Source organism: Urocampus carinirostris, chromosome 9, assembly GCF_059441175.1.
Source record: "Urocampus carinirostris isolate Australia breed hairy pipefish chromosome 9, RoL_Ucar_1.0, whole genome shotgun sequence".
Classification (NCBI taxonomy): Eukaryota; Metazoa; Chordata; class Actinopteri; order Syngnathiformes; family Syngnathidae; genus Urocampus; species Urocampus carinirostris.
Window position 1 is genome coordinate 41,177,748 of NC_142357.1, and position 12,369 is coordinate 41,190,116.

General features: G+C 40.2%; 1 protein-coding gene across 2 annotated transcripts in view; it reads right to left on the reverse strand.

The window, feature by feature from the left end:
* LOC148360312 (bifunctional heparan sulfate N-deacetylase/N-sulfotransferase 1-like) overlaps window positions 1–12,369 on the reverse strand; it is a 127,198-nt gene that overhangs the window by 81,141 nt on the left and 33,688 nt on the right. For both annotated transcript variants that reach the window (XR_015851308.1, XM_088343892.1), the window contains exon 2: window positions 451–505. The gene's annotated coding sequence lies outside the window, so the exon portion shown is untranslated. The remainder of the gene's footprint in view (window positions 1–450; window positions 506–12,369) is intronic.

The window sequence follows — 12,369 nt, forward strand, 5'->3', positions numbered from 1 at the left end:
TGTGGAAATATTTAAAACGACATCTCATTTTCCTCTTGCGCTTCTCTCACTGTTGTCTTGCGGGCCGGATTCAAACCATTGGTGGGCCTGATCTGGCCCGCGGGCCGCCTCTTTGACACCGGTGCTTTAAACAGTCTTCAATAAATTCAACCTCCATTAAAGGTTTGCAGTGCCTGCCGGACATCGTGGCTCGCCTTTGTAGCATTTTCATTCGACTCTCAGGTTCAAATGCCGGTAAAACAGCTTCCAGTTGCTTCACCTTTACACAGCATTCGTTTCCCTTTAGCTTTTTGTAGCTTTTTTCCATGGGCACCTCAACTGTCCTTATGGGATACCCAGATAAGAGTAACGTTTTTGTCAAATGATTTTGTTGATGGAAACAAAATCACTACATAAATAAAAACAAGGATTATACATTTTTCAAGGCTAAATTTAAAATGTTTCCAGTACCTTCAAAGGAAGAAGTCCAACGCCGATCAAGGGAAGGTTTTTTTTCAGGGATCCCCTGCAAAACAAACGAAATGATTAATTACTTCGTTATGTTTTATCATCATTGATAATACATCATTAAAAACCAAAAGTGAGCCGAGCCGAAAGAGCCCGTTTTCTAAATAGGGAGGTCCTCTGTTGGGTGATGTGTGGGAGAGCTATGAAAATGAGCTAACTCTAGAAGGAAATTCAGGCAAAGACTTGTTTTGTTTTTTTAGAGAGGAACGGATAATTTACTCGATCACGTCTCGATGGTCACGCTCCTTCTGGCTCTTTCCCTGTCTGCCTTTGTGTTTTATTGAAATCGGAAGACATCAAAAAGTACTGGTATGTTGAGACAAAAGACAAAAGACACCTTCAAACAAAGACAGGAGGGCTAGGAGACAGCCGAAAGGAACATCAAACTGATTAGAAATACACACTGAAGGATTTTATACATTTGACTATAAAGGATTTTATACGATTGAATACAAGTTACATTTATTGAGTTGAATGCAAGATATTCACTGACTGTTTTTCTTCAAGGTAGATTAGAAGGTTAGGCTGTGTGGAATGCATCAGACGTATTTCTGATAACAGAATTCCTGTGAGTGCTGACCGAGAAGTCCAGATGCACGAGGACAGACATTGCGACGCCCTTCGGCGAGGAGGTGGTGAAGCCCAGGGGGGGGCTTCCCTGGCAAGCCCCTGGGAGGAGCCGGCACAACAACTTGCGGAAAAACGTGGGCCGAGAGAAGAAAACGAGAGAACCAGAGAGGAGGCTTGACAGACACTCAAGCGACACTAATTCGGCCATTTTCGATGGAGTTCACTTAGTTAAATTAGGTCAGAAATGAAATCTGCCCCCGTGTGGAATTGCCGGTCTTTTGTCCATCTTTTCCATCAAAAAACGAGCGTGCATTGTTAGGTGAACGTAGGTTGTGTTTGGTTAATGGAGTCAGATAACTCATTCGAACAATTTGGTAAACGCTACATTTTAACATTTAATTCCTAACAACACCTTGAGTAAATACATTTAAGCCTACTATACACTTTTGGGTGCGACCAATATTCGCTTTAAATGACAACGCCATCATGTCAAGCCACCAGAGCAAGCTTGTCGGCGTGATTTTCAAGCATCTTTAAAAAAAAAAAATCCTTACTTATTGTGTGGTCTATAAAGGTAGACCACCGTTCGGAATTAATATTAAAATGTACCGTTTACCAAATTTTTTGAATTAGTAACCTGACTCCAACAACCAAACACAAACTATATTCACCTAACAATGCGCGCTCATTTCTTGATGGGAAAATATGGACAAGAGACCGGCATTTCCACACGGGGGCAGATTTAATTTCTTAAATAATTTAGCTAAGTGAAGCCTCCTCTCTCGATCTTCTCGCTTCCTTCTCCCGGCCCACGTTTTTTTTCCCGCACGCTGGTGTGCCGGCTCCTCCCATGGGCGTGCCGGGAAAGCCCCCTCGCCTCGATGTCTGAAATAGTCAAAACATCCCCGAGCGTTTCTACGTCGAGAAGTGCCGATTATCTTATCAGCCCTTTGTCCCAGTTCCCCTCTGTTCCTTCACTAGGTTGCATTGACCTGGCCCCACAGCTCAGCCAGTGAATATCTTTTGCATTTAAATGTCATTTGTATTTGATCGTACGAAATCCTTGAGAGTCAAATGTATAAAATCCTTCACCAAGAATTTCAAGCACTTCGCCCAAAATCAAACCATTCTCCCCGATTTTAAAAAAACAATTTGATTTCAAGCACCTGTACAAACCCTAAAGGAATAACAAAGTCGGTGATCTCAAACGGCACGACGGACAAAAACCGGACGAGGTTAAGATGTTTTTGTTGACGGAAGCACAAAAAACGAATAAATAAATAGATGAAATAAGCCTCTGGGCCGAGATCAAAAAGGGTTAAGAGCTAACTCCACTTCCATTATTCAACAGCTTGTTACAACAGCACCACTCCCTGATCTCCAACGAGGATGGAGAGATGGAAAGCACGAGGACGGATTAAGAAAAAGGGGGACGACGGGGGGAGCGGCTGCACAGGAGATAATAGAATGTGGGCCGGACCGGAGGGAAAAGAGGAAAAAAAAACGCTGACGTGCGGGCGAGGAAAAAAAAAAAAGCGGGAGCCTCAATGGGATGAAAAGACGTATTGAAGCAAAGGCGGGGATGAAAACGTGACGAAAGACGGCACAGGTGGGCGAGACGCAAACAACAGGACGGATTCTGTGGAGGATTGCTCGCTGCCGACTCAGACGAATCACTAAATATGATTCATTTTGTTCCACACAGCCTTTTTTTAATAAACATTCAGCGCAATTTTTTTGATTTTGTAGTTTTTAGTATTGAAATTAAAAAATGTTACCTTTTAACCTATTTTGGAACCCAACATTCATTTTAGAACCCTAATATGGAGCTCAAACCCTAGTACCTACACTATACTCAAGCTGGAACCATATCCATAATCTATTTCAGAACCCTCAAATCAATTGAATTCTCTAGTAAGGAGCCTAAACCTTAGTCTCTAAACCTAGCCCAAATCACATTTTAGAACCATAACCTAGGTTCAAAACCATTTGAAGCCCTACCCTAACCCTAACCCTACACCTACCCAAGCTGAAACCCTGACTCTAATCCTGTTTCGAACGGTAACACAAGCTCTAAACCTATTTTGGAACCCTACAGTCCGTTTAGAACCCCAATATAGCGCTCAAAACCTAGTTCCTAACCCCAAACCTACACCCAACTCATGTAACCCTATCCCCAATCCCATTTCAAAACCCCAAAATCAGTTTAATACCCAAATAAGGAGCTTACACCTTAGTTTCTAACCCTAGCCCTAAGCCTATCCAAGCTGAAACCCTAACTCTAGTTCTGTTTCAAACCGTAACACAAGCTCTAAACCTATTTTGGAACCCTACAGTCCCTTTAGAACCCCAATATAGCACTCAAAACCTAGTTCCTAACCCCAAACCTACACCCAACTCTAGCTGTAACCCAACCCCTAATCCTATTTAAAAACCCAAACATCAGTTTAATACCCTTAGTTTCTAACCCTAGACCCCAAACCTATTTTGGAACCATGAAATAAATCGACCATCCTGATTTAAAGCCTGAATCCTAGCTTCTAACCCTAGCACTACACCTACCCTAGCCCCAAACCCATTTTGGAACCATAAACTATGTTCAAAACCATTAATTGAAGCCCCAACCCAAGCTTCTAACCCTAGCCCTACACAAGCTGAAACCCTGACTCTAGTCCTGTTTCAAACCGCAACACTAGCTCTAAACCTATTTTGGAACCCTACAGTCTGTTTAGAACCCCAATATAGCGCTCAAAACCTAGTGCCTAACCCCAAACCTACACCCAACTCTAGCTGTAACCCAATTGCCAAATCTATTTCAGAACCCTAATTTCAGTTTAATACATAAGGAGCCTAAACCTTACTTTCTAACCCTAGCCCCAAACCCATTTTGGAACCATGAAATCAATTTACCATCCTAATTTAAAACCTGAATCCGAGCTACTAACCCAAGCCCTACACCTATCCTAGCCCCAATGCCAGGTATAGAGCTCAAACCCTAGTTCCTAACCACAAACCTACACCTAACCCTAGCTGTAACCCTATCTCTAGTACTGTTTCAAACCGTAACACTATCTGTAAACCTACTTTGGTTTACAATTAGTTTAGAACCCCAGTATAGACTCAAACCCTAGTTCCTAACCCCAAACTTACACCTAACCCTATCGCCAAATCTATCTCAGAACCCTAAATTCAGTTTAATACCCAAATAAGAAGCCTAAACCTTACTTTCTAACCCTAGCCCCTAACCTATTTTAGAACCATGAAATAGATCGACGATCCTTATTTTAAGCCTGAATCCTAGCTTCTAACCCTAGCCCCTACACCTACCCTAGCCCCAATCCCATTTTGGAACCATAAACTATGTTCAAAACCATTATTTGAAGCCCGAACCCTAGCTTCTAACCCTAGCCCTACACCTACCCTAGCTGTAACCCAAGGTCTAACCCTGTTTAAAATCATAACTGGTTATCGTAACGTAAAGCAATGTAAATTTGGAAGGATAAGTGATTAGCTGTTACCATAACAAATGTTATGGTAACAGCTAATCACTAATCAATGTGGCTCTAAAACAGGAGTGTCCACACTTTTCAAAACGCGAGCTTTGTTGTGATAACTTAAAGCAAAAAAGTGCATCGAAATTTCAAGTCATGTCGGTTGTAACTTTTATTTAATTTTTTGAAATCAGGGAGCTATTAAAGTGTTCATGTTGCTGCTAAGCCAAATTTCATTTCCTGCACAGTCAGTTTTTGCTTGAAGTGATTCACTTATTGACTGAAAAAAAGGTTTTATTTGAATTAATAACTAATATTTTTTCTCTTTGCACTATTAAAAATTCCGTACGACATTTTTTAAGCATTAAAAAGTATCGGTTGTATTTATTTTTCTCTCCCTCTCTTTTCTTTTCCACCCCTTTTCTCCCAGTCTGTCTCTGTCTCTTTCACTCTCTGCGTCTCTCTTTCTCTTCCTTTGTTGCTCTTTGTCTCTTTCTCTCTCTGCGTCTTTTGAACTTCATTTGCTCTAACTTCCTTTTTTCCTTTTCTCTTTCTCTCTTCATACCCTTTGCGCTTTCTTTTTTTTTTCCTTCTGTCTTTCTTTTTCTTTTTGGATTTCTTTCTTCCTCTCCCTTTCTTTTCCCCCCTCTCTCACGACTTTTTATCTTTTGTTTCTCACGCTCTCTCCCTCTCTCGTTTTCTTTCTTTGTCCCGCCTTCTCTCCTTTTCCTTCCCTCTTTCTCTTATTTCTTTATCTCTGTTTTTCTTTCTCTTTAATCTACTCGTCCGGCCCCCGACAGAATATTTGTTCTATCGTGTGGCCCCCCGAGTTCAAATGAGTTTGACACCCCTGATCTACGTGAACACGAGGTGGTGTAACCCTTGGCATGTAAACACAAAGAATTCCATCTGCCGCAGGGACGTCGAACTGTTGGCCTAGCGTGTGACGTCATCCACTCCGCTGTGGCTAAACTACAGCACAGCACCCCGAGGCCATCCTGTTCATCTGTTAATCAACAACAAAAGGATACTGCTGGAAGTGTGAATTTCCCTACGGGGATGAATAAACTATCTATTGTAAATCTTGTTTTGTCCTCTCTCTCTTTGGAATTATATTTTGTGACAGGGTGTCAATCCCCATTTTAAAACAGAAGCGTCATAGGAAAATGATCACCATCCATGGGAGGAGCCGGCACACCAGCTTGCGAAAAAAATAAATGAATAACCTCGGTAGGATGGTTCCAAGGACCTGAATTTTGCTCATCCCTCCATCTTTGCCCTTCAGCAATGACGTCACCCTTTCACAATAAAAGTCAACCTTCTCTCCCGTCCGTCTCATCGGCTTCTTGTTCTAATGAGATGAGGGCGCGCTCAATAAATGTTCCCCCTCTACTCACTCCATTACTTATATTAACACTGCGCCATCTTTCTTTTTCTATCCATCATTATTATTTTTTTCTTCCTGGTGGATCGGCGCTAAGCTAGTTAGTGAGGCCCGGCAGGGGAGAGCAATCAATTCTTGAACAAAGGAGCCCGCTCGCTGAGTCTCGGACACCGATACCGTCTGTCGTCATGTTTTTCTGTGCCTGTCCCTTTAGATAGAACAAACGTTCTCTTGGGGGCGGGACTACTGGGTTAGAGAGGAGGGAAGAAAGAGAAAGAAAGAAAAAAGAGAGAGAGGGAGAGAAAAAAAAGAGGGTGGGACCAAGAAAAAGACAGAGAGAAAAAAAGAGAAAGAGAAAAAGAGAAAGAAAATGAGAGGGAGAGAGAAAGAGAGAGAGACGGACAGAGAATGAACATGAGAAATAAAAGACAAAAAGACAAATAGTGAGAGGGAGGAAGACAGAGAGGGAAAGAAATACATCCAAAGAGAAAGAGAAGTAGAGAAATAAAAAAGGAGAGAATGAGAAAGAGAGAGAGAGAGAGAGAGACAGAGAAACAGAAAAACAGAGAGACAGAGAATGAACATGAAAAATAAAAGACAAAAAAGACAAATAGTGAGAGGGGGAAGACAGAGAGGGAAAGAAATACATCCAAAGAGGAAGAGAAGGAGAGAAAGAAAAAAGGAGAGAATGAGAGAGAGAGAGAGAGAGAGAGAGAGAGAGAGAGACAGACAGACAGACAGAGAAACAGAAAAACAGAGAGACAGAGAATGAACATGAAAAATAAAAGACAAAAAGACAAATAGTGAGAGGGGGAAGACAGAGAGGGAAAGAAATACATCCAAAGAGAAAGAGAAGGAGAGAAAGAAAAAGGGAGAGAATGAGAGAGAGAGAGAGAGAGAGAGAGAGAGAGAGAGAGAGAAACAGACAGAGAAACAGACAAACAGAGAGACAGAGAATGAACATGAGAATTAAAAGACAAAAAGACAAATAGTGAGAGGGGAAAAGACAGAAAGAGAGAAGAAGAAAAAGAAAAAAGGAGAGAAATAGAGAGAGAAAGAGAGAAGGAGAGAGACAGAGAAACAGAGAGACAGAGACAGCACATGAGAAATAAAAGACAAAATAGACAAATAGTGGGAGGGGAAAAGACGGAGAGAGAAATAAATAAATCCAAAGAGAAAGAGAAAGAGAGGAGGAGAGAAAGGGAGAAGGGGTAGGCAAGAGAGGGAGATAGAGAGAACAAAGGGAAAAAAAGGAAGAGAGCAAAAGAAGGTAAAAAGACACAGAAAGAGACAAAGAGAGACACAGAGTGAAAGAGAGCGAGAGACAAAGAGTGAAAGAGAGAGACAGAGTGAGAGAAAAAGGCAGCCACAAGATAGAACAAACATTCTCTTGGAGGCTGGGCTAGTAGGTTAGAGAAGTAGAAAAAGGGAAAGAAAGAAAAAAAGAGAAGGAAAAAGAAAAGAGAAAAAAAGAGAAAGAGTGAGGAACAGAAAGAAAGAGAGAAAGAGAGAGAGATAAATAAAAGTTAAAAAAACAAATCGTGAGAGGGGGAAAGACAGAGAGAAAAAAAGACATCCAAAGAGAAGGAGAAAAGGAGAGAAAGAGAGAAAAGGTAAGCAAGAGAGGGCGATAGAAAGAGAAAAGAGGGGGGAAAAGGAAAAAAGGTAGAGAGAGCAAAAGAAGGTAAAAGACACAGAAAGAGACAAAGAGATGCAAAGAGTGAAAGAGTGAAAGAGTGAAAGAGTGAAAGAGTGAAAGAGTGAAAGAGATGCAAAGAGTGAAAGAGTGAAAGAGTGAAAGAGTGAAAGAGTGAAAGAGTGAAAGAGTGAAAGAGAGAGAGAGAGAGAGAGAGAGAGAGAAATACAAGCACAGTGAGACGTACTTTTCTTTGGCAACATCAAGCAAACATATTTCAACCTGCAGCCCGTTCTTCTCTTGTGCTTCTCACGGGCCGGATTCAATCCCTTAGCGGGCCGCCCGTTTAGCACCCCTTGATCTATAGGGCTAGAAGGTGTTTTTCATGGCCAAATTCAAGCACTTTCCAGGCCAATTTTTCATTTTTTCCCAGTACCTTCAAAGGGAGAAATCGAACGCCAATCAAAAAAAACAAACTTTTGGTTTGACTTTGATGACTAAAATAAAGACGCTGTCTTGCTGCTAGCACATCTATCTAGCCTGGTGATATCCCTCGAGAGGGGTGACGGACAGTAAGACAAACACATACAATAACTAAAAAGAAATAAAAGAAAATCAAAACAATACAAAAGGGAAGAAGTCGCAAAAAAAAAAAAAAAAAAACACTCACTCACACAAAAATTTTGGGCCAAGGCCAACCCAAATGCCCAAAACACCCAAAGAAGTTTAAGACCTAAGTCGTCATGCTTTCGTCCCTCCGGGTCAGTGGTGTCCAAAGGGCGGCCCGCAGGCCCGCTAAGGGATTGGATCCGGCCCGCGTGACAATGCTTAGAAAAGCGCAAGAGAAAAATGAGCTGCATGTTGGGATATGTCCAATTGATGTTGCCAGGTGCCTCGCACAAAGACACTGTACTTGTATTTCTTTCTCTCTCTGTTTCCTGTCTTTGTTTTTTTTCTCTCTTTCTTTCTTTATCTTTCTTAATCTTTCTCCGTCTCTTTTTTTTTCTTTTCCACCCCTCTTTCTCTCTCTCTTTGTCTCTCTCTCTCTCTCTCTTTCTACCTTTCCCCCTCTTTCTCTCTTTTTTTCTTTCTACCTTCCCCCACCCCCTCTCTCTCACCCTCTCGCTCTCTCTCTCTCTTTTCTTTCTCACTCTCTTTTTCTTTTCCACCCCTTTTCTCCCACTCTGTCTCTTTCTCTTAGTCTCTCTCTCTTTCTACCTTACCCCCTCTTTCTCTCTTTCTCTCTCTCTCTCTCTGTGTATTTTTACCGTCTTTTGCTCAATCTTTTTTCTCTTTCTCCCTTTCTCTCCTTTTCTTTTGTCTGTTTTCTCTCTTTCTTTCCCCTCTCTCACTATTTCTCTTTTTACCTCTTTTTTCCTCACACTCTCTCTCTTGCTCTTTTTTTCTTTTTTTGTCCTCTTTATTTCCCCCCCTCTCCTTCTCTTATTTCTTTCTTTTCTTTTTTCCTTTCTTTCTAATCTACTGTCTAATCTAATGTTCTTTCGTGTGCAGCTTTCAACTTCTTCCAGCACACTTATATCCAACGCCATGCCCACTCCACCACGTGAACATTTCATCACCTTACTCATCCCAACTTTCACACGTAACTTACGCCTATGCTAGCACATACTTTGTACTATTACGTTTAAAAAAAAAAAAAATACCCAAAGGATTCCGATCCAGCATTTACGAGTTTGTAAACAAATTATTAGTCATTCTGCTTTCTCTCATCTTCATAGAGGGAAAGCTGAGCTCCGAGTCCATAGTCGCCTCTTAGACTTCACAGGATAAATTTCTCCGTATTATTTATCCCTCGGCTGGAAAAACACAGAAATGGACGTCTCGCACGAATGTACATTAAATATACAGATGTACGCATTACTTTGACATGGTACAGGCCAGAGGTAGCTTGCAATCTACCGGTAGCTCGCGATCTACTAGTGGATCATGGGAAAATGTGAATTTGAATTGTTTCTATTTTTGACACTCTCAGAATTAAACTACAGGGTTCGTACACATTGATGGGCAAATTCAAGCACTTTTCAAGGACTTTCAAAGCCAATTGTTTACTTTTTCCAGTATCATTAAAATGAGAAATCCATTACTGATCAAAAGAACGGGAGATTAAACCTTAGTATCCTAACTCTACCCCCAACCTTATTTTGGAACCATAAAATAGGTTTAAAACCCTAACTTGCAGGCCAAACCCTAGTCCTCATTAAATTCCAGCCAACATTAAATTCAAGCATTTTCAAGGATTTCAAGCACCCGTACAAACCCTAAACTAGAAATTGACATTCTAAACCCAGGAAAGCTTCTAAAATAGGGTTGCTGAATTCATAGATCGCCATCTACTGGTTGCTCACAGAAGTAGTACTCGTGGATCACGGTAAAATATAGTCGGTGATGTGTAATTGTTAGAACACACTGCCATCTAGTGGTCAAATGTTTTTGGTCGTTTTTGGATCGTTTGTTTTTTTTTCCCTGGTTGTTTATTTCCGGATTGTTTTTTTTTTGTCATTTAGCAGTCGTTTTACATTTATTTTCAAAATTTGAACATATGTATATACGTATTTTTGATGTGTTTTTTTCTTGTTTTTCTGGTCGTTTTTTCCAGATTGTTTTTTTTTTTTCAAGTTTGTTTTTTTTGTTTACATTTAGCAGTCGTTTTTCATTTATTTTCGTAATTTTTTTTAATAATATGTATATACATATATTTTAATCGGTTTTGGGTTGTTTATCAGCTCTTTTTTGGGATCGTTTTTCATTCCGGGTCCTTTTTCATTTTGTTTTTTGTCATTTAGAAGTCGTTTTTGTGGTCATTTTTCTGTCAATTTTTGCTTGTTTTTTTACCTTTGGTTAAAAAAAATTTAAATGAGGTTTTGGTTGTCCGTTTTGTCGTTTTTGGGCTCATTCCTTCGGTTGATTTGTGTTTTTGGGTTTGGTTTTGGTCATTTTCATATTTTTTAATGTAGTTTGTCGTTTTTTTGACTGCTTAGCTAGTCTTTTTTGGTCGTTTCAGTCATAATATAGGTCAATTTTTGGGGACCTTTTTTTGTGATTTTGGGGTCATTTTTTGGCCGATTTTTGTTTTTAGGTTTGGTTTATTTCGTCGTTCTTGGATTATTTTTACGAAATTATTATGCTAAATTTATTATTAAGTTGTGGTTTTGCCATCTAGTGGTCAAATGTTTTTGGTCGTTTTTCTGGACATTTTTGGATCGTTTGTTCTTTTCCCAGGTTGTTTATTTCCGGATTGTTTTTTTTCTCATTTAGCAGTCGTTTTACATTTATTTTCAAAATTTGAATCATATGTATATACGTATTTTTGATGTGTTTTTTTCTTGTTTTTCTGGTCGTTTTATCCAGATTTTTTTTAATTTTTTTTCACATTTAGCAGTCATTTTTCATTTTTTTGGGGTAATTTTTTTATGTATATACATTTATTATAATCGGTTTTGGGTTGTTTATCTGCTCTTTTTTGGGATCGTTTTTCATTCCAGGTCCTTTTTATTTTTAAGTTTGTTTTTTTGTCATTTAGCAGTCGTTTTTGCGGTCATTTTTCTGTCAAATTTCGCTCATTTTTTTTTACCTTTGGTTAACAATTTTTTTAAATGAGGTTTTGGTTGTCCGTTTTTTTGTTTTGGGGCTCATTCCTTTGGTTGATTTGTCTTTTTGGGTTTGGTTTTGGTCATTTTCATATTTTTCAATGTAGTTTGTCGTTTTTTGACTGCTTAGCTAGTCTTTTTTGGTCGTTTCAGTCATAATATAGGTCATTTTTTGGGGGACCTTTTTTGTGGTTTTGGGGTCATTTTTTGGCCGATTTTTGTTTATTTCGTCGTTCTTGGATTATTTTTACAAAACGATCATACTAAATTTATTATTAAGTTGTGGTTTGGCCATCTAGTGGTCAAATGCAGCATAATCATCAATATTGCTCAAGCATAGCAGTAGCAAATTGGAAAGCTCCAAATTTGGTCAATGAAGGTATTTGATATTACAATTATCTATGATTTTAAATCAACTTAACGTTACTCGTGATGTAATAAGCTTTTCATAAAAAGAGTAATACAAAAATCTAAATGTAAATATCGTACAATGGATGGATATGCCTTACAGATCTGGGTTCGATTCCCGCGCACCCCCGTTTATGTAAAAATTTAGTATGTAAACGTTATGCATGTACTACATGAATAAATACACCAATGGGAGTCCTTTCGTCACTTTTGCGGTCGGTAGTTCGATCCGACAAACTCGTATTGTAAGTAGCAAGCGTGATCATCCCCGCCCCATGGCGAACAAGACGCGGCACGGAAAGCTCTCGTACGCGTCGGTGGACGTCGGCAGAGGTCCGACGGGTGCTCCGGGCACGATGCCGGATTCTATTTCTGCCGATGCGTCGCTTCTAGGCCGGGCTGACGGCGAGCGACGTCGAGCTAATATAGCGTTTGATCCCCGTGCCTGGGAGCCGAGCGGTCGGATTGCGTTAGCGTAGCTTGAGCCTTATTCCGCGCCGCTTACTTCGGGGGCTCTCCGACACAACCATCGTTTAGAGCAGGGGTGTCCAACTCATTTGAAGTCGGGGGGCCACACCATAGAACAAACATTCTGTCGGGGGCCGGACAAGTAGAATAAAGAGAAAGAAAAAAGAGATAAAGAAATAAGAGAAAGAGGGAGGGAAAAGGAGAGAGGGCGGGACAAAGAAAAAAAAAGAGAGGGAGAGCGTGAAGAACAAAAGAGAAAAAGTCGTGAAAGAGGGGCAATAGAAAGGGAGAGGAAGA